Raw genomic sequence first — 23,050 nt, 5'->3', positions numbered from 1 at the left:
CTATATTCTGCTTTAAGAGCCAATGCTAGTAAAACAATACTTTATTTCCACCCTTTCAGTCTGCATACTCACCTCCAGCATTCCTAAAGAAAATTCCATTTTGAAGCCACTAAGTGCTTTCAGTTTTTAAAAAGACAACTCATATGAGAATATTTGTTAGTTAAAAAACAAATTTGAATGTATTGATTGTTATGTATGAAGTATTATGTGTATTGATTGTTATGTGTGAAGATTATGTGTGAAGCATTATTAATGCCTTACATAAATTATCTCATTTAATCATCATAATGTGACCGTGACATAAATGTCATTATTACTTCCATTTTACTGACAATAAAACAATACCTGGGTAGTTCTTTACCCAAGGTTCCACAACTACTAATCAGTAGTGTAGAGACCATAGCTGGAAAGTCTAAACTCAGAAATCATGTCACACATATTTATATGCTCTGTAAAATGAAAAATATCATCTTGGGGAGGTCATTTTGCACTTAAAGAGAGCAGAAGTACACACATGACAGCTAGAAGGTAATCAAAGGTGGTATGAAAATGTAATAGTAGACAATGCAATTTAGAACCCGACTACATTAGTTGGGAGAAGGAAAAGATCACTGGGAATCAGAAGTAATCAAAAGCATTTCTAATGACAGAATTTTGGCCCCTGCTAGATGTCAGTTCTGGTTTTGGCACTTGGAATACAGCAATGAACACAATAGTCCCCAACATATTGATTCCATACTAGCAATTGCTAGAAGAAAGAGCCATACATTCTTGAGTTATTTCTAGGCTACCACATTTCTAGAGTAGGTTGCTATATGTTTTTCTGAGAAATTCACCATCTTAATACAGAAAATAACTCAGTAAAAAAATGCATTAAGTAGAAGCCTTTAAATTTAAGTAAATTCTGCCTCCCCTTTTTGTTGTTTTTTTAGTCCACAAAACAAACCAAAGACATGTGGAAAAAAATGTCCATGAAGCTAGAAAATATTCTTAGCCCTTTTCGTATTTTAATGTGCTTATATGTTTATCTAAATAACTACAAAGAATCTCTCCACATTATATCCGCCTTTATCTTTTGTTCCTTGCTTACTCCTCTACATTTCTGCACTACAAATTAAGTGCAAGTATCTTACACATTTAAGAGAGTCTTGGCCAAGCCCACCCAAGTGTGAGAGATACCAATTGTCCTGTAGAAAGCAAGGAATTATATTTCCATTTTCCAAGAGAGGATAATATTAAATTCCTTTGGGTTCTTCCTGTACCAACACCATAGAAGAAGGGATGACTCATCTGATGGTAAACTTTGTAAGTGTTTGACTTTCATTAGGGTGCATTTATCAGAGGCCAAGCAAACTGTACTAGAAGACAAAGGAAAACTATCACTTTTCCCACTTCTCTGTTCTCTTGGTAAAGCTGCCCTCAGGCACACTGAGCTCACAATTTTAGTGTGTGTACCTATGCATATTTATTTTCTGTGCCACTTTTAAAGAGCAGAGCCAGTAAGATCTCTGCTTTCTTGCAGTACTTAGCTCTGGGGCCAGTCACAATCATGTATGCAGCTAGGAAAGCATATTTAGAGCCTTCTTTGTAGACCCAACCATCCTTACAAGTGATTTTCTAATTTTGAATTTGGGGTGAATAGTTGGAAAATGCCATTTTGAAACACATCAAGCTCTATTTAAGGACAGTTCCATACCCATTTAGAAAATGTTTCTATTTTTAATTGCTTAGATGCCAGAGGGAAAGAGAAGTTAGCAATGAAGCTACCCCTAACTTCTACCAAAAAGATAAAATTACCAAAATAAATGGAAAGATATACCATGTTCACGAATGAGAAAGCTCAATATTGTTAAAATACCAATTTTCCCCAAACTGGTCTATAGAGTCAACATAATCCCAATAAAAATCCCAGCAAATTTTAAAATAGAAATTGTCAAGCTGTTTCTAAAATCCATATAAAAATACTAAGGAACTAAAATAGCCAAAACACTTTGGAAAAAGAAAAACAAAGCTGGAATATTTAAATTATGTGACTTCAAGGCTTGTAAAGCTATAGTAATCAAGACAATGTAGTACTGGCATCAATATAAACAAATCAATACAACAGAGAGAGTCTAAAAATAGACTGACATATATTGATTAAGTTGATTTTCAACAAAGGTGCACACTCATTTCCTTGGAGGAAGAATAGTCTTTTTAACAAATTGCATTTTCAATATTTGGGTGTCTATTTTTGAGAAAAAATAAAGATGAACTACAGTCCATACCTTACACTATATAAAAAAAAGATTAACTCAAAATAAACCTAAATGTAAAACCTAAGCCTTTAAAACTGCTAAAAAAAAAAAAAAAAAGAAAGAAAGAAAATCTTTGTAAGTTTGGGTTAGACGAAGATTTTCTATATATGACACCAACATCATGACTAATTAAACTTTGTTGGAATTAAGAACTAATCTTCTTCAAAAGACAATTTTAAATAATTTTTAAAAGTCACAGTCTGAGAAAAAATATTGGAAAATTATATATGGCACAAATGACTTGTAAGCAAAATAGGTAAATAATTCTGAAAACTCAATTTATTAAAACAAAAATTTCAAAATGGGCAAATGATTTGAATACTTTACTATAAAGATATAGTAATGGAAATTAAGAATATAGAAAAATGCTCAACATTATTAGTCATTAGGAAAATAAAAATTAAAACTCCAATGAGATAGCAGTATACATTTATTAGTTTGGCTAAAACTAAAAACAAAACGAAACAAAATAAAAAACAATACCAAATGTTGGTGAGAACATGGAGCAACTGGAACTCTCATACATTGCTGGTGAAAAGGTAAAATTATGCAACGACTTTAGAGAAATGTTTGGGAGTTTCTCTTTTTTTTTTTTTGACAGAGTCTCACTCTGTCACCCAGGCTGGAGTGCAGTAGCGCATCTTGGCTCACTGCGAGCTCCACCTCCCAGGTTCACGCCATTCTCTTGCCTCAGCCTCCCAAGTAGCTGGGACGACAGGTGCCTGCTACTGTGCCCGGCTAATTTTTTTTTGTATTTTCAGTAGAGACGGGGTTTCACTATGTTAGTCAGGATGGTCTCGATCTCCTGACCTCGTGAGCCTCCTGCCTTGGCCTCCCAAAGTGCTGGGATTACAGGCATGAGCCACCGCACCTGGCCTGGCAGTTTCTTAAAAATTAAATATTAATATATATAAAGCATATGACCTCGCCATTTTGCTCATAGATATTTATCCTAGAGAAAGAAAAGCTAATGTTTATACAATACTTTTACTCAAATGTTCGTAGTTCTTCACTTGTAATAGATATAACTAAAAACAACCCATATGCCCATCAACAAATCAATAGACAATTGAATTGTGAAATAATTATGCAGCAATACAAAAGTAATGAACTATTGTAACATGGAACAATATGGGTTAATCTCACAATTACTACACTGAGAAACAATTTAGATAAAATAGAGTGCATATAGTATGATTCCATTTATACGAGATTTTAGAAAATGTAGGCTAATCTTTACTGACAGAAAGCAGAATAGTGGTTGCCTGGGGAGGCAGGCCAGAAAATGGGGAGGAATGGGAGGGAGAGACTGCAAACAGCATAAGAAACTTTTTGGGTTAATGGCTATATTAATTATCTTAATTATGTTGATGGCTTATGGGTGTACACATATGTCAGAAATTATCAAAGTATACATTTTAAACACATGCAGTTTGTTTTAGGTCAGTTATACTTGATAATAATCCAGCTAAATGAATGAATTAGTTTTTTGAAAATGTAAGGCAGAAACTGTAATGATAAATAGATATTTTAAAAAGTGTGGCTGGACTAGGCTTAGAGAAACTCAACATTACTGAACTGTTGTTTTTCCATACAAAATGTTTAATTACTTAAACTTTGAGAAATATTAAAAGAGTTGTATTTCTCTGCGATTTGTAAGCTCTGGTGTAAAACCAATAGCTCTGATGTTGTAGCTATATCTTTATCTGCTTTACAGGTATTGGATTATTATATTATAAAGTAATTGTCCTGTTGGTACCACAGGGTAAAATTCCTTGTTATTAACTGGGCAGATTTCCTTTGGAGGCAGTGGAAAATACCCAGGTTTGCCAGACTTGGAGAGAAGCAGCTCTTGGGATAGAAATAAAGACTCGAAAGATGAGCCTTAAACTGTGGCTGAGCAACAAATGCTTTGTTCATTAAGCAAGGATGATAGGTTGAAGTGTCTATGTACACTCGCGGATGTGAAATGGTGCTGGGAAAGCTGACTACTGTCATTGGGTTGTGGGCTGTGAGCTAGGCAGGGAGGAAGGCTTTATAAGACAGAAAGGTACGCTGAAGTGACCTAATAAAATTAGCAATGTAACTCTGATCTGAGAGTAATCACATCTGGTGACCAGTGACAAGTTAGCCTCAATGTTATTCCTTTCTACCAGCTCTTCGGATAACTATTTACAAACATTGTAATTTATTTTGGAAAAATTTCCTGCAAACACATGGACTAAAATGATGAGGGGAATTGCCACAGTTCTGAAACCAATGTGGAGATGGTAGGAGAAGAAGAAACCAACCTTGGTGGTACCTCAAATCACGGAGTAGAAGGGACAGCGACACAAAGGGCAGACCTGTGGCAGAACGGAGGTGGGGGATGGTAAAGACACTGGTGATAACAGGGATTATGACCAGATGAGTCAACCACGAAGGGACTCCCCAGGAGTTAGTAGGGGTTCCAAACTATCTATCTGACAAGGAATTAATAACCAAAATATATAAGGAGTTCAAACAACTCAATGGAAAAAAATTTAATAATCTGATTTTAAAATGGGCATAAGATCTGAATAGGTATTTCTTTAAAGAAGACATACCAATGGCAAATGGCTATATGAAAAGATGTTCCATATTATCATTCATCAGAGAAATGCAAATCAAAAATACAGTGAGATGTCATCTCATCCCAGTTAAATGGCTTTTATCCAAAAGACAGGCAATAATGAGTACTGGAGGGGATATGAAGAAAAGAGAACTTCATATCCTGTTGTTTGGAATGTAAATTGGTGTAATAACTATGGAGAACAGTTTGGAGGTTCCTCAAAAAATTAACAATTTTTTTTTAGTTACGCAAGTAATTGCCATTGAAAGTAATGGCAAAACTGCAATTACTTTTGCAGTGAACTAACTATGATCCAGCAATCCTACTCTTAAGTTAATATACCCAAAAGAAAGGAAATCAGTATATAGAAGAGGTATCTGCACTCCCATATTTATAGCAACACTATTTACCATACTGAAGATTTGGAAGCAACCTAAGGGGTCGTTAAGATAAGAATGGATAAAGAAGGTGTGGTACATATATACAGTAAGTACTATTCAGCCATAAAACATATGATATCTTGTCATTTGACATAACATAGATAAAACCATAGGTTTTTTTTTAAATGAAATAAGCCAGGCACAGAAAGACAAATATTACATATTCTCACTAATTTGTGGGAGCTAAAATTGAAGACAATTGAACTTATGAAGATAGAGAGTACAACGATATTTGCTAGAGGCTGGGAAGGGTAGTGGAGGTGTGAGGGAAGTGGGGATGGTTAATGGGCACAAAAATATAATTAGAATAAATAAGATCTAATATTTGATAGCATAGCAGAGCGATTACAGTCAACAATAATTTATCGTACTTTAAAAAATAACTTAAAAAGTATAATTGGAATGTTTGTAAATGATAAATGCTTGAGGTAATGGATACCCTATGCCCCATTTACTCTGATGTGAGTTTTACACATTACATGCCTTTGTCAAAATACCTCATATACTCTTTCAATATATAGACCCATTACATATCCATAAGCACTAAAAATTAAAAAAAAATTAAAAGATATTCAGTGTAGACTAAGGTCAGGTGGAAATAAAAACACTGAAGAAAGTGTATGACCATTATATTTAAATAAAAAAGTTAATAGGGAGGAAAGAACTTCAAAAGGGGGACTAGTAATCTGCTATCCAGTGTGAAGACTGGGGCTGTCGAGCTGTGTATTAACTTCTTATTTCTGCTGTAATAAATTAGTACATACTTAGTAACTTAAAATAACAAAAATATATTTATTTATTATACTATTTATTTATACTGAAATTTACTGGTTTATCATAAAAGATACCAATGAAGAGGTAGATAGGACAAGGTCCGGAAGGGCCCTGAGCCCAGGAGTTTCTCCCATGGAGTTAGGATGTGCCACCCTCTTAGCACACGGATGCATTCGCCAACCAGAAGATACAACAAAAATGTATCTTTGACTTCTGAAGGTCAAAATCTGAAACAAATCTGCAGGGCAGATTCTTTGTGGTGGCTTTAGGGGAGAATCTTTTCCCTGCCTTTTCTGTCTTCTAGATACTGTTTATATTCCTTGGCTCACGGCTGTCTTCCAGAAATGATATTCCTATACTTTCTGCTTTCATCCTCACATCTTCTCCCCGGAGTCTCTCTTTTCCTTATAAGGATTATATTACTACATTGGACCCAACTGGATATTTCAAGATAGTCTCCCTATCTCAAGATCCTTAATTTAATAACATCTGTCAAATGTTTTTTGCCATGTAAAGTAACACATTCCCATGCTCCAGGGATTAGGATGTTAACATCTTGAGGAGGTCATTATTCTACCTATCGCAAGCAGATTGATATGGGTCACATGAAGAATGCCAAGTGTAGATCAGTGGAGCTTCTCATAAAGTAATTGAAAAAAAAAAGCTGCCGCTTTTCAATCTATACGGTAATGCACCTTACATTTTTCAATAGTGAGTTCATGTGAGTTATTTGAGGAATTGGTATGAGACCTTGTTCTCTATAAATGAGTCTATCAAGAGGAGATGTTAAGGTATTTGAGTGGATGCAGTTCATTTCTCTGTACAAAGAATGTGAGGATGCCGAAATGACATACACCATTAGGAAAATAGATTATTTACCTCTCTTTGACATCAGAATAGATAATAGTTTAATTACCACCAGTGCTCATTATATTTTAAAAATAGACTTTCTTCTCACCCATACTATAATTTGTGTCCAACATCAAAGAATTAAAATGCTATACCTTATTTGCTATTTGAATTTTGGCAAATGGATAATGAGTTTGATGAAATAGTTCACATTAAGATTGTGGCACGTGGGCTAAGGCTTTAGGCATCATTTTGAAAGGTAGTAAAACCCATGCTACACTTTTCTTCTTTTATTTAAGTTAATTTCTCTCAAATATCCAGCCTTCTTAACTCAAGATCTTAAAAATGGAAGACTAATTTGCAATGAGTACATAGCAGGCATTCTGTAAAAGATTGCTGAAGAATTGAATAGGTTTGTTTATTTGTTTATTCAAATAAATCTACTTTTTCTTCCATTTTTTGTAATGAATTTGATGATAAATGTTTCCTAATACATTGTAGGTGCACATTAATATACTTTCAGTCCTAATGTAGTCCAACTCCCTTATTTTTTTATGTGGAAAGATGGAGGCTTAAGATTAGGTCAAGTGATGTGTCCGAGTTCAAACAGAGGCAAAAGCAGGGGCAGAGTCAGAATTTCAGCCTTCCTAGTTAATTATTAGTTTTTATAAACCTTCCATTCCCATCATTATTTCTTTTGTGACCAAGTAACACAGTGCAACAGCTGAAACATAGATGGCAAATGTATTAGTCAAAACCATGCATTTTAGTGGGAGATGTTTTTCTTGGATTGGTTCTTTCTGTCCAATGCACTTTCAACTCTACCTGACCATTTGTGTGTGTGTGTATGTGTGTGGGTGTGATTGGGTGGTGTGTGTTTATTTTACATTAAGCACTTTCCAGTGAAGTTTTATACCAATGGGAACCCTTCGCTCTTCTCTGTGAGTCAACTGCCCTACTATCAGGTAGCAGTTATAGATCAGTATAGAATATTTTAGTTTCATAATGGTTCTTAGGTGTAAAGAAAGGCTTTAATTCACACAACAGTCTGCTTTCACCGCAGCTTGCATAATTTTAGAGTTAGCAACTAACACGTTAGATTTCAAAACTATTTGCTGAGATTATTTTTTACATTGCCTTTCCAATGATTAGCATTAAAATTACAAGTATTAAGCTTCATTTTGCACTTGGAAGACTCTTTGTAGTTCTCTACTCAGCAATGTCTACATGCTAGATTATAGAGTTATGGGTCTCATTTATTTATTAGGAAAATTAACAAATAATGGGTGTGTCAGACAGATCCACTATGAAAAGTCAGAGGTCTCGGACAAGAGTCTTCCTTCCCTGAAGCCCATGCCCCTTGCCCCTTCTCTTTCCACTCCTGGCCACTGTCTTCATGGTCAGGGGACACATGTAGCATCTTTCATGTTTGTTTGAGATGTCTCAAGATCAAGTGCCTTAAGACCACACTTTTACACACATCTCCTTAAAGGGCCATTCTTTGACCACAGGTTCAGTCCCGGGTATGCACTCGCCAGCACTGCAGTCTACTTTTGGGGAAAGAGATCCTCCTGGTCCCACCCAACCACCATGAACACACACCTTAACAGTATTAGACATCAAATCCTTGTGTGAAATAACATGCCACTTATTCAGAGCATTGAGGAAGTTCAGCAAGGGAGGAATACTGCAACTGGAGGGCTCTGAAAGGAATTCCATTTCCAAATCAGTACAGAAGATGAGACCCTGCTATAGAGATCTAGTTAATTTTCTTCTCCTGCAAATGAGATTTCCTGAATTGTATCCTGCTTCAAAACAACAGATTTTTTTTCTCATTGATTCTATTGTGTGAATGTAATAAAGTCAGAGTTGAGTTACCGTAGCAGAAAACCCTCAAATTTCTGAATGTGTTCTCTGATTGCTACTAGACAGAGAAGAAAACTAACGAAAGCAAAAAAAGCCTGCTGCCCAGCAGGACAGGAGATATTATGAGTAGCCATAATTTTATGACAGAGTTAACAACAATTGAGATCAAAGAAGCTTGCAAAAGTAGAGTTTTTCCTACAAAAATATAAACATGCCATTGTCAGGTATTGAAAAATATCAAGGTTGCTGTAAATGTCACATAAACATATGACTAAGTAATGGTTCTTATCTCATTAGTTCAAATGCTTTCTCTTAATGAATCTTTTAAGACTTGTATGAGTTAATAATACCTTATACTGAGAATTTCCTCTTGGGATGTGGAAGAACATAAATATCACATATAAGATGATATTCCATTTTCATGTTTCATAAATTATTATTTCTTTAGGAAAATAGATTTTTAAATGAATGTGAATGAAATCTTAAATATAGTTTAAATGATCAACTATTAAAGTAAAAACTTATATTCTTTTCATCTGTGTTCACCCAACCTTTCTTATGATAAAATAGCAATTTCTGGTGGCTGTTTCTCATTTTCCTTCCCATGAAATGGGATACAGACTGGCAACTTGCCCTTTTCGTTTCAGTCAATTTTTGTTGGAAATAAAATGAGCAGAATAAGCTCTATTTTTCTCCTCTTGTATAAGTACATTTCAGATGAAGATGGTAGTAATTTTGGAGATGTTGCCATAATAATGTTTGAGTTATTGGATTCAGCTCAATCAATAACTACTTGAGTTAGCTTGTTGGATAGTTCTCAATAATCAAAGATAAATAATAGGGCTTCCTATCAAGTAGAAAGTGGGTGCTACTCTAAAATTCTCATTTACCATTAGAAGTTTCATAATATTTTCAAAGAAAAATTGATTTTAATATACTTTAATTACAATGGCTCTTAAGGAAGTGTAGAGGGACTGGGCATAGTGGCTGATGCCTGTAATCCCAGAGTTTCAAGAGGCTGAGGGAGGAGGATCACTTGAGACCAGGTGTTCAAGACCAGCCTGGGCAACATAGTGAGACCCCATTTCCACAAAAATAAAAAAAATTAGCCAAGTGCCATGTACCTGTATTCCCAGCTACTCAGGAAGCTGAGGTGGGGGGACTGCTTGAGCCCAGGAGTTCGAGATTGCAGCGAGCTAATTGTGTCACTGCACTCCAGCCTGGGTGACAGAGCAAGACTCTGTCTCTAAAAAAGTAAAACACAAATAAAAAATAAATTTACAAATGAGGTATAAGGCATGAAAGTGTCACAAAATCAAATGATAAAAAGTTTGAATAAGGGTCATTGGTATAAAGAGTAGAGTCTCTATTGGTTCAGGGACTGATTTTATCCAGTTTGGCAGCTGAGCTGTATCAGGATAGCCTCTTTTCACCTCCTGTCTACCAGCTATCTATTTTCAACCAGCAGGGTGCAACCTTGAGTCAGGCTGGAGATGCTTTATCCATGTAGGGAAGCAATGGCCAAATTTAAAATAAAGGTACCTAGGGGTAAGGGAACTTAAGAACCTCAGTCTAACCATTCACACTGAGGGGAAGACATTTTGGTCTACTCTGGTGGAAACCCAAACTAGATAATGCAGATCCAAAAAACCAAGCAGAGTCCTTCCAGGAACAGAAACAGCAAGTTATTTTTCAGAGAGAATTTAAAGTAGAGAATTGGTTGAACAGGCACTGGAGGACTAAAAAGCCACCAAGAAACACCAAGTTAACACACAGAGAATAACTCTAGGAAACAGCTATCACCATTATGACCAGGCAGACAACATAAAGAGGTTAGGATGATCAGAACCTAGAAGCCTAGAGGAGGGGTCCCTGACAATCCAGGAACTGTACCTCGCAAGAGATGGTGCGTTCCATTGGACTGGCACCTTAGAACTCAGAGGAGGAGCTGTAACTTAGACCTCTGAGTACAGCCTCCATCTCAGCTGACAATGAGACCCAGTGGAGGCTGGTTCAGAGACTGCTGGAAGAAACTGGAAAGTGGAAGCAACTGCTGCTTGCTGAAGTGAAGAGCTATTGCTGGGGAGACAACTGCAAAACCGGTATGCAAAACTGAATGAATCAAGTCCTTTCTTTGCACCGTTTGTTTTCTAGGCTCCCTCTAGCACTCCCTGTTGGCAAAAACCTAATAGAGAGCAAGTCGACAAAAGAGAAATGTGTTTGGTTGAGACTCAGCAATAGCATCACAGAATATGGAGGGATTGGGAGTGAAAAGATTATAGGTTAGGCTGAGTGTGGTGGCTCACACCGGTAACCCCAGCACTTTGGGAGACCGAGGCGGGCAGATCACCTGGGTTCGAGATCACCCTGGCCAACATGGTGAAACCCCATCTCTACTAAAAATACAAAAAAAAAAAAAAAAAAAAAAAAAGATAGCTGGGCGTGGTGGTGTGCAACTGTAATCCCAGCTACTTCTGGGGCCTGAGGCAGGAGAATCGCTTGAACCTGCGAGGCGGGGGTTGCAGTGACCTGAGATCATGCCACTGCACTCCAGCCTGGGCAACAAGAACGAAACTCCATCTCAAAAAAAAAAAAAAAAAAAAAGATTATAGGCTAATAACGGTCACACCCATTAATTCCAACAATGACAGGACTTGAGTGAAAGAAAAATTAGCCTCTAATGTTGTAGAGCTACATGGGTTGTTATACTGCAGGGTTTTCAGGATGAAGTGCTGCTCCTCAGAAGCTTTTCACTGTGCTTGATGTTGAACCAGTGCACTTCTCCCTCATTCAATAGCAGTTCTGATATCTAACCCACAATTTCGTATGTATTTGGCTTTCCAAAAAATCTGCTTTTGAGCTAAGCTCTTGGTACCCTATGAAACTAAGCAGCCTACCCCACAGTCTCTTTTCTACCTTCAAATTTGTCATCCCACAGCTTTGGCTTGCTGCCATCACAGTCAATGGCTGAGCCCTCCTTACAATCACAGTGGGGACTAGCCTCCAAATAGCTGATCACACCAAGGTTGTTGCCTCATTTCCATGTCCCTAGAACTTACCAGAAGATAATGTTAATGATAAAATAATAATAATAATAAAATGTTTTCTGGCTCAGAAACTTGACCCTGAGGTCATCTGAATGAGAGAAGCAATGCTGCCAACCTGCAGTTTCAGAAACCATTATAGGAATCCAGAAGAGGAATGCCCAATATCAACCATACATTTGGGCAAATTTTGATGAAAGAAATGGGTTGCCTTGAACTTAAAGATGTGCCAGCCTCAGGCACTGTGGAGAATACAGTGGATAAAGAGGCACTGCACCCTGAATCAGAAGGCTGACGTTTGAATCTGAAGTCTGCCATTCTCCACCTATGAGATTTTAAAAGACACTGAAGTGCTTAAGTCACAATTTCTTTTGCAAAAGCAGAAAAAAACATGTTTTATATAGATTGAAACAATGAAATGGAATATAAATAAAAAGCATGTAACACATCATAGATAATAATTAATTCATCTAATTCTATATGAAATTGTAATTGGAAAATGTAATATGTGGTTTATGAAACATACCAACCAGGAATTTAAAAAGACAGTATTTACCAGATGTTTAATGTATACCAAGTTATGGTTCTCATGCATCTTATTCTATATCCCTTCCCCACTCACCAGTATGGCATAATTATATTATTGCATTATTATGTCTAATAGATTATTAGACTCATAGATTATTAGATTAGACATAATCTAATAGATTATTATTCAAGCAGACATTTCTGTGTTAAGCAAATATTTATTCGGCATTCACTTAACAAGTCTTTCTTCTTGTTCTTATCAGAGAGGAAAAACACCGGAAAGATGAGTTTCCAAGAACTGTAAAAGGGACCAAAAGACATGGGTTGATGTCATGGCTCTGCAATTTAGAAGTTATCTGGGAAAGTTACTTAACTTTTTCCAGCCCCAGTCTTTGTTGTTGTTGTTTTGTTTTTTGACTTTGTAACAGGTGAATTAGTATCTAACCTATGGCTGTTTAGCAGAATGAATGAGATATTACATGCAAAGTGCCTAGTACAGAATAAACTCCCCAAACCCTAATGGGGGTCATTATTGTCAGCTCCTGAGCATTTAGTGTTTGTGGACTTTGGAATCAGTGAGATAAGAACTTGAGTCTTGGCTTCACCACTTATTGGCTGTGTGATACTGGGTAAGTCACTTAAAATCTCCAAGTCTTGTTTTCCTCATCTTTGGAACAAAGAGAGTAATACTGAGTCTCCTTACCTTACAGAGTTACTCAGTGGTTGATCTGACGAGAAATATCAGTGGGAAACACTTTATATGTGTGTGCCTATGTGTATATGAGTGTATATTTGTATGTTTGTACATATGTGTGTGAATTCATATTTATATGTGTATATATTTTCATATGCATGTCTATCTATATACACACATATACATATAAAAGACCTATTTCAGATAGTATCTTAATATTAGACAATCTAGCTATTATAATCCTGGGACTGGAATTGACTAATTAAGGCAAGGAAAGGGCTATCAAAATCCAGGGTCTGCTGTGACAATTGAGGGAAGCAAATGTAGCCTCTCATTTGTTACAAATAAACATTAATATCTTTATTCCATTCATTAATAATTAATTGCTCCAGGCTCTGATTCCTGCATAATTGTACCTTATGAAAGTCCACAGCAGAGAAATATTGTGCAAAATGCAAAACACCAATTTTATCATGAGTAATAAAAATTCAATTAAGTTTAGAATAAATGTGCGAGTTAGTAACCCAAGCTTAATATAAAGCCATGGAATGTAAATAGATTTTGGAAAACAAAATAACAAGAGTGTGACAATTTATCAAGTGTATTGAAAACCCATCATTGCTTTCTACACGCTGGCAAGAAAAGGCCCACATTACAGGAAAGAATAATTTTTGACATTTTTATTGTGCTTTACAGCCAGAACATTCCAACGAGGAGGTTGAATAGAAAACTTCCTATACAGCATAGTTTGAGAAAAAATAAAAAGTAGACTTCCCAGAATTATTTTTTCCATGTACCTTTGGTGGGGTCTGGAATTTTGCAGCATTGGTTAAGGTCTTCATTCTAGACCAAAGTGATCAAGGTGAGGTGAATAATATGACCACTAACCTAGAATCAAATTTTGAGACCTGGTCTGCACTCAATTAGCTATGAGCCAAGTAATTCAATGTGTCTTATCTTCAATTACATATCACCAAAATAGAGACACTAATGATGTTTACTGTTATGAAAGCGTTAAAATGAGATATTTCGTTTAATCGCTTTGCATATATTAGGAAACTTATGAATGTTATGCAAGAGATGAGATTGTAATTTAATTTGATGATTTCAGCATGTTTCTTTTTTATTCACGCAAATCAAAATTTGCAAGTTGAAACAATTTCGTTCTTCAAAGGAGGAACCTCAGAAAAGGATGTTTCCAATTTTATCATTTCTCAAAATAATATGGGAATTCCTATTTGAAAAATGAATTTTAAAAGTCATGGCAAAATGAAGTAGCCATATAACAGTCACAGCGATTTTTTTAAGTATAAAAAAGTATTTTCAACAAGCCTTATCACTCACTTTCTTCAGCAATCTTGAATTTGTCAGTAATAAGTATATTCTAAAGAATGAACCACAGACTTTGAAAACAGTTTCTAAGAAACTATTTCATAAATGCTCTAAATAATGTTAATGCGAGTAAAATCTTTGTATCAGAGCACCTTGGGATTGGAACAGACAAATAAGACCACCTCCTGCAGCTGTCTATTTTTGTGTTAAACTACTTTCTATAGCTGTGCTCATTAATGGTTGTCCGGGTTATACCTTGGACATCTTCAATAATTGCAGACTCTTGATTTCATATTGATGTCCATTCTATTTTTAGTTATTTATGGCTATTAAAGCCGTTTCTTTTCTTTTCTTTTCTTTCCTTTTCTTTTTTTTTTTTTTTTTTTTTTTTTTTTTTTTGAGACGAAGTCTCGCGCTTGTCCCCCAGGCCAGAGTTGAATGGCATGATCTCGGCTCACTGCAACCTCCGCCTCCCAGGTTCAGGCAATTCTCCTGCCTCAGCCTCTTGAGTAGCTGGGATTACAGGTGCCTGCCACCATGCCTGGCTAATTTTTGTATTTTTAGTAGACACAGGGTTTCACCATGTTGGCCTGGCTGGTCTTGAACTCCTGACATCAGGTGATCTGCCCGCCTCGGTCTCCCAAAGTGCTGGCATTGCATGCGTGAGCCACCGTGCTCGGCCTGCAACTTTTACTCCAAAATGTTCATCTATTCAGACTCTACCCATGCTCCATTTACTGCTTTTTCGGGTGGTGATTTTTTTGGTTTTCAAATAATTTTTTATTCATTTGTGAAAGATAAAGAGCCTCATTTATTCAACCTATTAAAGAGGATGTAGAATTAAATGCAGTATTTCTCATGTGGTCTAACCAGAACAGATGGGGTGTGTTTGTATATGGGTGTATGGGTGAGTGTGTATATATATGCTTTTGCTTTTTCTAGAAAGTGATGCTTATTTATTCAATAAATATTAATTAAGGTCTTTACTACGTGACAGACACTGCTCCAGATAGTAAAACATTGGAGATGAACACAATAGACACTTTTTTTGTTCTTATAAAACTTATATTGTAGTTGAGGAATAGTAAACATATCATTATATAATTATATATCAGATAGCTAAATGAGAAGATTAAAGTAGAATAAGGTAATAGAAAGTGGTGGGGTGGTGGAGAGCAGGTAGCTCTTTGAGATCAAGTGATAAGAACAGATTTTGCTAAGGAGGTAACACTCAAGTTGGGACCTGATCAAAGCAAGGGACAAAGTAGCAGAGTCCAAAGAGCATTTCTGACAGAGCTAATAGCAAGCACAAAGACCCAGAAGATAATGAACTTGGTATGAAAAACCATAAGAGATTTGTGAACAAGAGGAAGGGTAGTTGGAGGCGAGGTCAGAGAGGTAGGCTGGAATCAAACGCTGTCAAACCTTGTAGGCTATGGTAACATGTTGGATTCTATTCCTACCGGACTGTAGAAGTCATTTAAGTGTTTGGTTCAAAGGCTTTATTGTTTTGAGAAAATTGCTGGCTTTATCTCCAGTGTAGAGAATTGACACAGGTAACAACAAAGAGGAGGACATGGCAAGTGGAAGCAGAGAGATCATCTGAGAAAAGCTACAGCTGCAGACTAGGGAAGAGATGTTGGGGTCATAGATGAGAGAAAGTGGTTGGATTTGGAATTTATTTCCAGGGTAGTGTCTACAGGATGTGTTGAACTATCAACACACGGGGATGGAGGAAAAAGAGGAGCTAAAGATTTTATTGTGGAACAAAGACATAATGGTTTTGCAAACTGGCAGAGAATCAGTAGTTTCAAGGAAAAGTTTTATTGTAATGTGAAAAATAATATCCTGGCATATCCCACTGATAGCCAGGCATAGCCACTGTGGCACTGGACTAGAACTCAGATAGTTTTCTGAGCTTTGTCACTTATAATTTTGCCTTGAGTAAGAAATTTTCCATCTCTAGGTACTCCAGTTTCCTTATATGTAAAAATGAAAGAGTTAAATTAGATTTTCTCTACAGGTCCATTTATTTCATTTGTACTGTGTCTCTAAGGATCAAACAAAACCTTTGTTTGCTAATAGATATTTTGAACTCATTAGTGACATTGCAGCAGGCTTTGCTTCATAGGGGCCTGTAAGGCAAATATTTCCCAAGGGGAAAGTGTATAGAATTCAATTAGGAATGTACTCAACAAATTGAAATGTCATTTAAAGCTTACAAAGAGTCCCATTTTGATGACCTGACCTAATAAAACAAAGTGAATAAACAAAAATTTGTCTCACTAATGCCTGGGCAAAGGGAAGGGACTTAATCTAGTTATTATACACTGCTATGTGCTTGACAATGTTTCCAGTTACTTCAGCCGAAAGATTAATCTAAAAAGTCAGTAAATGTTTGTTCAGTGGGGAAAGAAATGCATGATGATTGAATTACATATTACAGCTTCATTGATTGACAGCAAAAGTACTGAGATATTTGGTCTGGTAAATTGAAATTCTGTTGCATAGGAATAAAACGAAAACAGGAAACCTTGATTATGTAATCAGAGCATGTTAACACATTGTTATCATTTCAAATGTGTGGGGTTATTTTGTTTCCTTTTGCAAAAAATAAAAAAATTTAAAAAAAAGCCTTGGTTTGTTTATACAAAAGATCCTATAGGTGAGGATCATGAAATATAAATAGGAAGGCAGTAATAGCGAAAGATAGGGTAAAGGTAGAAAATGGAAAACATTTGGGCAAAATGAGAGAAAAATCTAGGGCAGGAAAGAGGGCAAATTGAATACTATGCTACCTCTTTTTCTTCTGCTATTATGAGTTAGTAAGAGAGAGGGAATAGGAAATAATCTTTCCATAAATATTGTCCATTTATCTTAATAAATACTTAACTCTTCCTGCACAGAGAAAAAGTTAATTTGGAAGCTTTCCATGTAAAATCATCCAAATACATAAAAAGTGAATTTATTTTAGTGATGCTTTGTCATTATTTTTTTTCAGTTTCAGTTGTTCTTAAGCTGCAATGATCATAGGAACCACCTGAGGAGCTTGCTGAAACTTCAGACGCCAGGACTTTATTCCCCAAAGACTCGGACTCCACGTGTCTTAGGTGGGGTCTTGCAGCTTATCTTTTTAACAAACATCCCAGGTGATTCTGATGCAGGTAGTCTACAGACCACACTTAATTATCTGCTTTTTAAGAGGCAATAGAGTATGTAGCCTGGGTCTTCCCTTTTATTGTACCTAAGCTGAAAAGGATACTTTTTATAGTTTAGAGACATTTATCCCCACAGAGATTCTATAGACAGAGGAAAACTATCTCTGAAATTACATCATCAAATTTGCTGACTGGACTGAATGCAATGTACAATCTGACAAATGTACCAGGACAATGAAGGCATAGGTGAAATTATAATTCAAGGCAAGAAACATTAAGTGGAAAAAAAGCTGCTTTTTTTTTTTTTTCTTTCTTTCTTGAGACGGAGTCTCACTCTGTTGCTCAGGCTGGAGTGCAGTGGCACGATCTCGGCTCACTGCAAGCTCTCCCTCCCAGGTTCACGCCATTCTCCTACCTCAGCCTCCCTGGGACTACAGGCGTCCACCTCCATGCCTGGTAATTTAATTTTTTTTTTTTTTTTTTTTTGTATTTTCAGTAGACAGCGTTTCACTGTGTTAGCCAGGATGTCTGGATCTCCTCACCTCGTGATCCACCCGCCTCGGCCTCCCAGAATGCTAGGATTATAGGTGTGAGCCATCACGCCTGGCCAAAAGCTGCTTATTTTATGCTACTAACAGCATAGTCTGCAATAAAAGATAACAATTGTAAACACTTGTGCACCAATTAATAAAATGTCACATATATTTTTAAAATATAACTTTTGAAAATAGAAAAAATTAAAATTGTGGGAGATTTTAATACACCTTATAAATTGCATAATTGAAATACTCTAGCAGCCAATTTCATCCATTTTCTTCTGTATTTATTCTATTAAAGGCAACATAAACCTTTTATTGATTTTAGTAAAAACATAAAAATACTTGTGCTTAACTTGTATTGAAAAGCAAAGCATAGAATGTGAGCAAAACAATAGCAAATTGAAATATTTATTTGAAACAAAAGCTAAAAGGAAAAGCCAAAGAATAGTCAAGACTTCAAGTTAATTAATAGCATATAACAATGATTTAAAGAGAGTAGTTCTCAGCAGCTTATATGACAGATGTAAAGAGTAGGTTCTAATTGTCTAAATGGGTTTTTGGTGGTTTTCCTTTTCCCTTCCTTCAAATGTAGTCATGTTTATATTTATCCACCATAATTCATGAAATGTGCGTATGTGTGCACTACACCAAATGGAAGAAGAAACTAGTATAAATAAAAAACAATGACTAATAAAAATCATTTTTACTTGCTCCAGAATAGGTTAGTAAGTAAAAAAGCAACATGGTTTTGATAACTTCCTTGCTATCTGGTCTGATGAAATGCTACAAGGTCACCTGGTACAATTTCTGTCAATAACTCTCAAACAGTCCTGATATTTGAGACCATATTCTGTATGATGGGGTGTTCAATGCTCCTAGGTTGGCCATAATTTCTAGGTCTTTACAGTACACAGAATCAGAAGGGGAAATATATGCATACATGTATGCATGTGTGTGTATGTATGTACATGTGTGTCTGTAAACACACATAAGTGCATGTTTATGTTTGAAGATAAAACACATAAGTTTATGGTACTTCAAAATAAGCTTGCTTGGGCTACTAACTTTTAAATTAGTTTAAGCTTAGAGCTATACTTCATTCTTTCATCAAAAATCTTTGTTCCCAATGTCAGCAACATAAGCATTAATTTTCGAAATTCTAAAATTCATGACAGTCTCACAATAACTATCAAGACTGCCACAAATGTAAAGATATATCTGTTTTCCAAATATGTAATAGTCTGCTGTTCTTAGCATGTATTTTACTAGAGATATTCAGTATAATAAACATGTTTTGAAAGCACTTGAAATAATTATCCTATGTATAGCGATGCCACCAACTCAATACACAAGTTCCTTGATTTCATTATGATTTCTTTTTTTTTTTGAGACGAAGTCTCGCTCTGTCACCCAGGCTGGAGTGCAGTGGCCGGATCTCAGCTCACTGCAAGCTCCGCCTCCCGGGTTCACGCCATTCTCCTGCCTCAGCCTCCCGAGTAGCTGGGACTACAGGCGCCTGCCACCTCGCCTGGCTAGTTTTTTGTGTTTTTTTAGTAGAGACGGGGTTTCACCGGGTTAGCCAGGATGGTCTCGATCTCCTGACCTCGTGATCCGCCCGTCTCGGCCTCCCAAAGTGCTGGGATTACAGGCTTGAGCCACCGCGCCCGGCCTCATTACGATTCCTAGTTTTAGAAACTGCTTTTATATTTTTATTTTCTAATTATGTTAAATATATATTTTATCCCAAGATCAAAGGTATAAAACAAGATATATTTAGACATTTCTAACTTGTAATCTCAGTCCTCTGTATCCTCTTTCTTTCTTCCTCCCACAGGTTACCATTTTAATTTTTTAAATTTTTCTATGACTCTTTGAAATAAGCAAAGCAAACACATATTTCCTTGCATTCCTTTTTCCAAATATTTTTCTTCACCTTGATTTGGTTTTGTTTAATTATACATCATAGAGACTGCTCCCCCGCCATAGGAGTACATAGAGGAACTATTGTATTTTTTTGTACTATTATAAATTCCTACACAAAGCAATGTCAAAATTAATAAATTTTTTAAAGTTAGGGACTTTGACCAAATTCCAGGCCCCTAATCTTCTGTAATTAGTAAATAAAACAGCATTTGAGAGGCTCCAGGTTTGTACTGAAATTCATACCAAGAAATCCAGTTTCATTGGCACTTCTAGAGATGGACTTTGCTGCTCAGTACATCGTCTTATTTATTCGTTTATTTATTTTGAACAAACAAATGTTTATTGAGCGCTTCCTGCCAGTATCAGGCATACCACAATATGCAAAATTCTCTCTGGCTTCAATGGTTATAATGTTAGCAGAGGAAACACCCATCAGCACCTTGGTTCCTGTAACAAGTGCTTGGCACATGGTGCTGAAGTCCCTCTTTGTCCCTTTCTCCTGGCAACGGCAAAGGGCCTGGAGGCGGAGGCAAGATGGAAGACTGCGCGTGGTGTCACCTTGGTCCCTAAAAGTAAGTGCATGTCCGCAGCTGACTTAAATGTCCAAGAAGAGACAGAGGTAGACATATAATACCTATTAGTATTTGTCTTCTCCCCACTCCCTCCCAGGTAATTTCCTTCCTGTAGAGCGGTTTTTTTGTTTTTTTTTTTTTAAGACTGAATCTCGAGCGATCTCGGCTCACTGCAAGCTCCGCCTCCCAGGTTCACTCCCTTCTCCCGCCTCAAGCCTGCCGAGTAGCTGGGACTACAGGCTCCCGCTACCGGCTAATTTTTTTGTATTTTTAGTAGAGACGGGGGTTTCACCGTGTTAGCCAGGATGGTCTCGATCTCCTGACCTCGTGATCCACCTGCCTCGGCCTCCCAGAGTGCTGGGATTACTGGCGTGAGCCACTGCGCCCGGCCTGTTTTTCATCCTCTGACTCGTCCCTTTGCTATAACAGTCAGACTGTCTGCAGTAAGTATAACCATCTTGGACTCTCACTCCATTTCTATTAGTTTATCATTTTAAACGTCTCCTTTAAATGCCTCCCCCCTCCCACCATCTTTCCCTTCCTCTAATGCGTCTCTTTTATAGCTTTCCAGTCATCCCTGCTGTTTACTCTTTTATTCTGATGTAACCATTCCGGCTCACACAAAACCAATTCATTCCAAAAGGGGACTTAATGTGCCATAAAACTAACAGGGAGATTGCTCTCAAGGTGGGCAATAAGCTGACACAGCACACAGGTAATATTTATACGGCAATGCTACTTCCTGAAATACCAGCCACTGCACTGCTTGCAAATCACAGAGTAATTATCCGCGTTAGGTCCTTAATCACTGGAGCAAAGCCCTTCGTAAGTAAACAAATATACTGAATGTGAGCCTGGATGCCAAGGAAAAATGAGACAAGGGAAAGACACTGTGCCAGGGTGAGGTGAGAAGGGGTGGAGGGGGACCCTCCTTGCAGTTTTTATGGGGACAATAAAGTACAGTGGTCAATGTGAGGGTCTCTGAATTCAAACAGAGGTTTAAATAATGTAGTGACCTTGCGCCAGTTACTAATCCTGGATGTGCCTTGGTTCTCTTCCACAGAATATGACCCAAATACTCCCATCTCATGAATTTGTTATTTGTTGAGGTACTAGTTAGATAAAGTGCTGACACTTAAAGGTGTTTCTTCTTCTTACCAATATCATCATCATCTCTGCCAAGTTTTTCTTCTTAGAGACCTTTCTTTACTTTGGGAAGACCCAGAAGAAACGACAAATAGAACTGATTGTCACATCTGTTCCTATCCTGTTTCTGCAGAGAAGACCTAGCCCCTGAGACTCACCTTTGAAGAAAAGGGTGACAGGAGGCACACTGTCAGTTTGCTGGTGTTATAGACTTACAAATGAGGATTAAGTTCTAATGTTTGGAGAGAAGGAAAAATGATACCTTCGCAGAAGCTGCAGTTATGCTCCAGAGTTTACATTGCAAGCATTGGCTCTAGCCTGAATATCACTAGCACTAATGTCAAAGGATTCCTGGCACATTTCAGAGCCTGCTTAACTGTGACTCTCACACCCATCTCCCCCAGCCCCTCTTTTTTTTTTTTTTTTTAAGTGTAGAATCACAGGCCTTAATTTTGGATGAGATATTTTGTTCTGATGGATCCAAGCGTTGCTTGAAATTATATACATGCTTTAAAAGCATACAGAAAAAAACAACTTTGGCTCAATTAAGTTTTATCACCACTGTTACAAGGAGAGCCTCATTGTATGTGCATTCCTGGATTCTTTTCTGCTTTAATTTCAGCTGAATATTGCCATAGGCTGGAGGATTCCAGGCATTTGAGAATTGATTCAAATTTGAGAATGGGCCTTGTGACTATTTTAAGGGAGGCCCTTCAGTTATTATTATTATTATTTTTAAAAAAGAACCTTTGAGTTTTGTAATAATAGCTCACATTTATTAGATGTTTGCTGTCTGTCAGGCTGAGCAATAAGAATTTAGTATTAACTCATTAACTCCTCTCATATACTTTCATAATAACTATTATTATTCTTATGTTACAGATGAGGAAACAGATACACAAGGAGATTAAGTTATCTTTTGACAATCATATAGCTACTAAGTAGGAGTCAGGGTATTAAGCCCAGATAGTCTGAGGTAGATAGATCCTGTATATTTGACAACCACACTTTACTGCCAATATGCATTTTCTATTCTTCAAGACATGAGAAAAATAACCTTTCCAAAGATGAGTTGAAAAAAGTAATGTGCAATTGCTAATAGCTAACAGCATAAATTAATATATGGTTTTTTTTTGAAATTTTACAATTTATTTATTTATGTATTTATTATTATTATACTTTAAGTTCTAGGGTACATGTGCATAATATGCAGGTTTGTTACATATGTATACTTGTGCCTAATATATGTTTTTAAATATTAAAATAGCGTTATCCCATAGGGTCCTAAATAAATTGGG

The sequence above is a fragment of the Macaca mulatta genome, chromosome 16 (assembly GCF_049350105.2).
Source record: "Macaca mulatta isolate MMU2019108-1 chromosome 16, T2T-MMU8v2.0, whole genome shotgun sequence".
Lineage (NCBI taxonomy): Eukaryota > Metazoa > Chordata > Mammalia > Primates > Cercopithecidae > Macaca > Macaca mulatta.
This window is presented reverse-complemented; position numbering follows the sequence as displayed.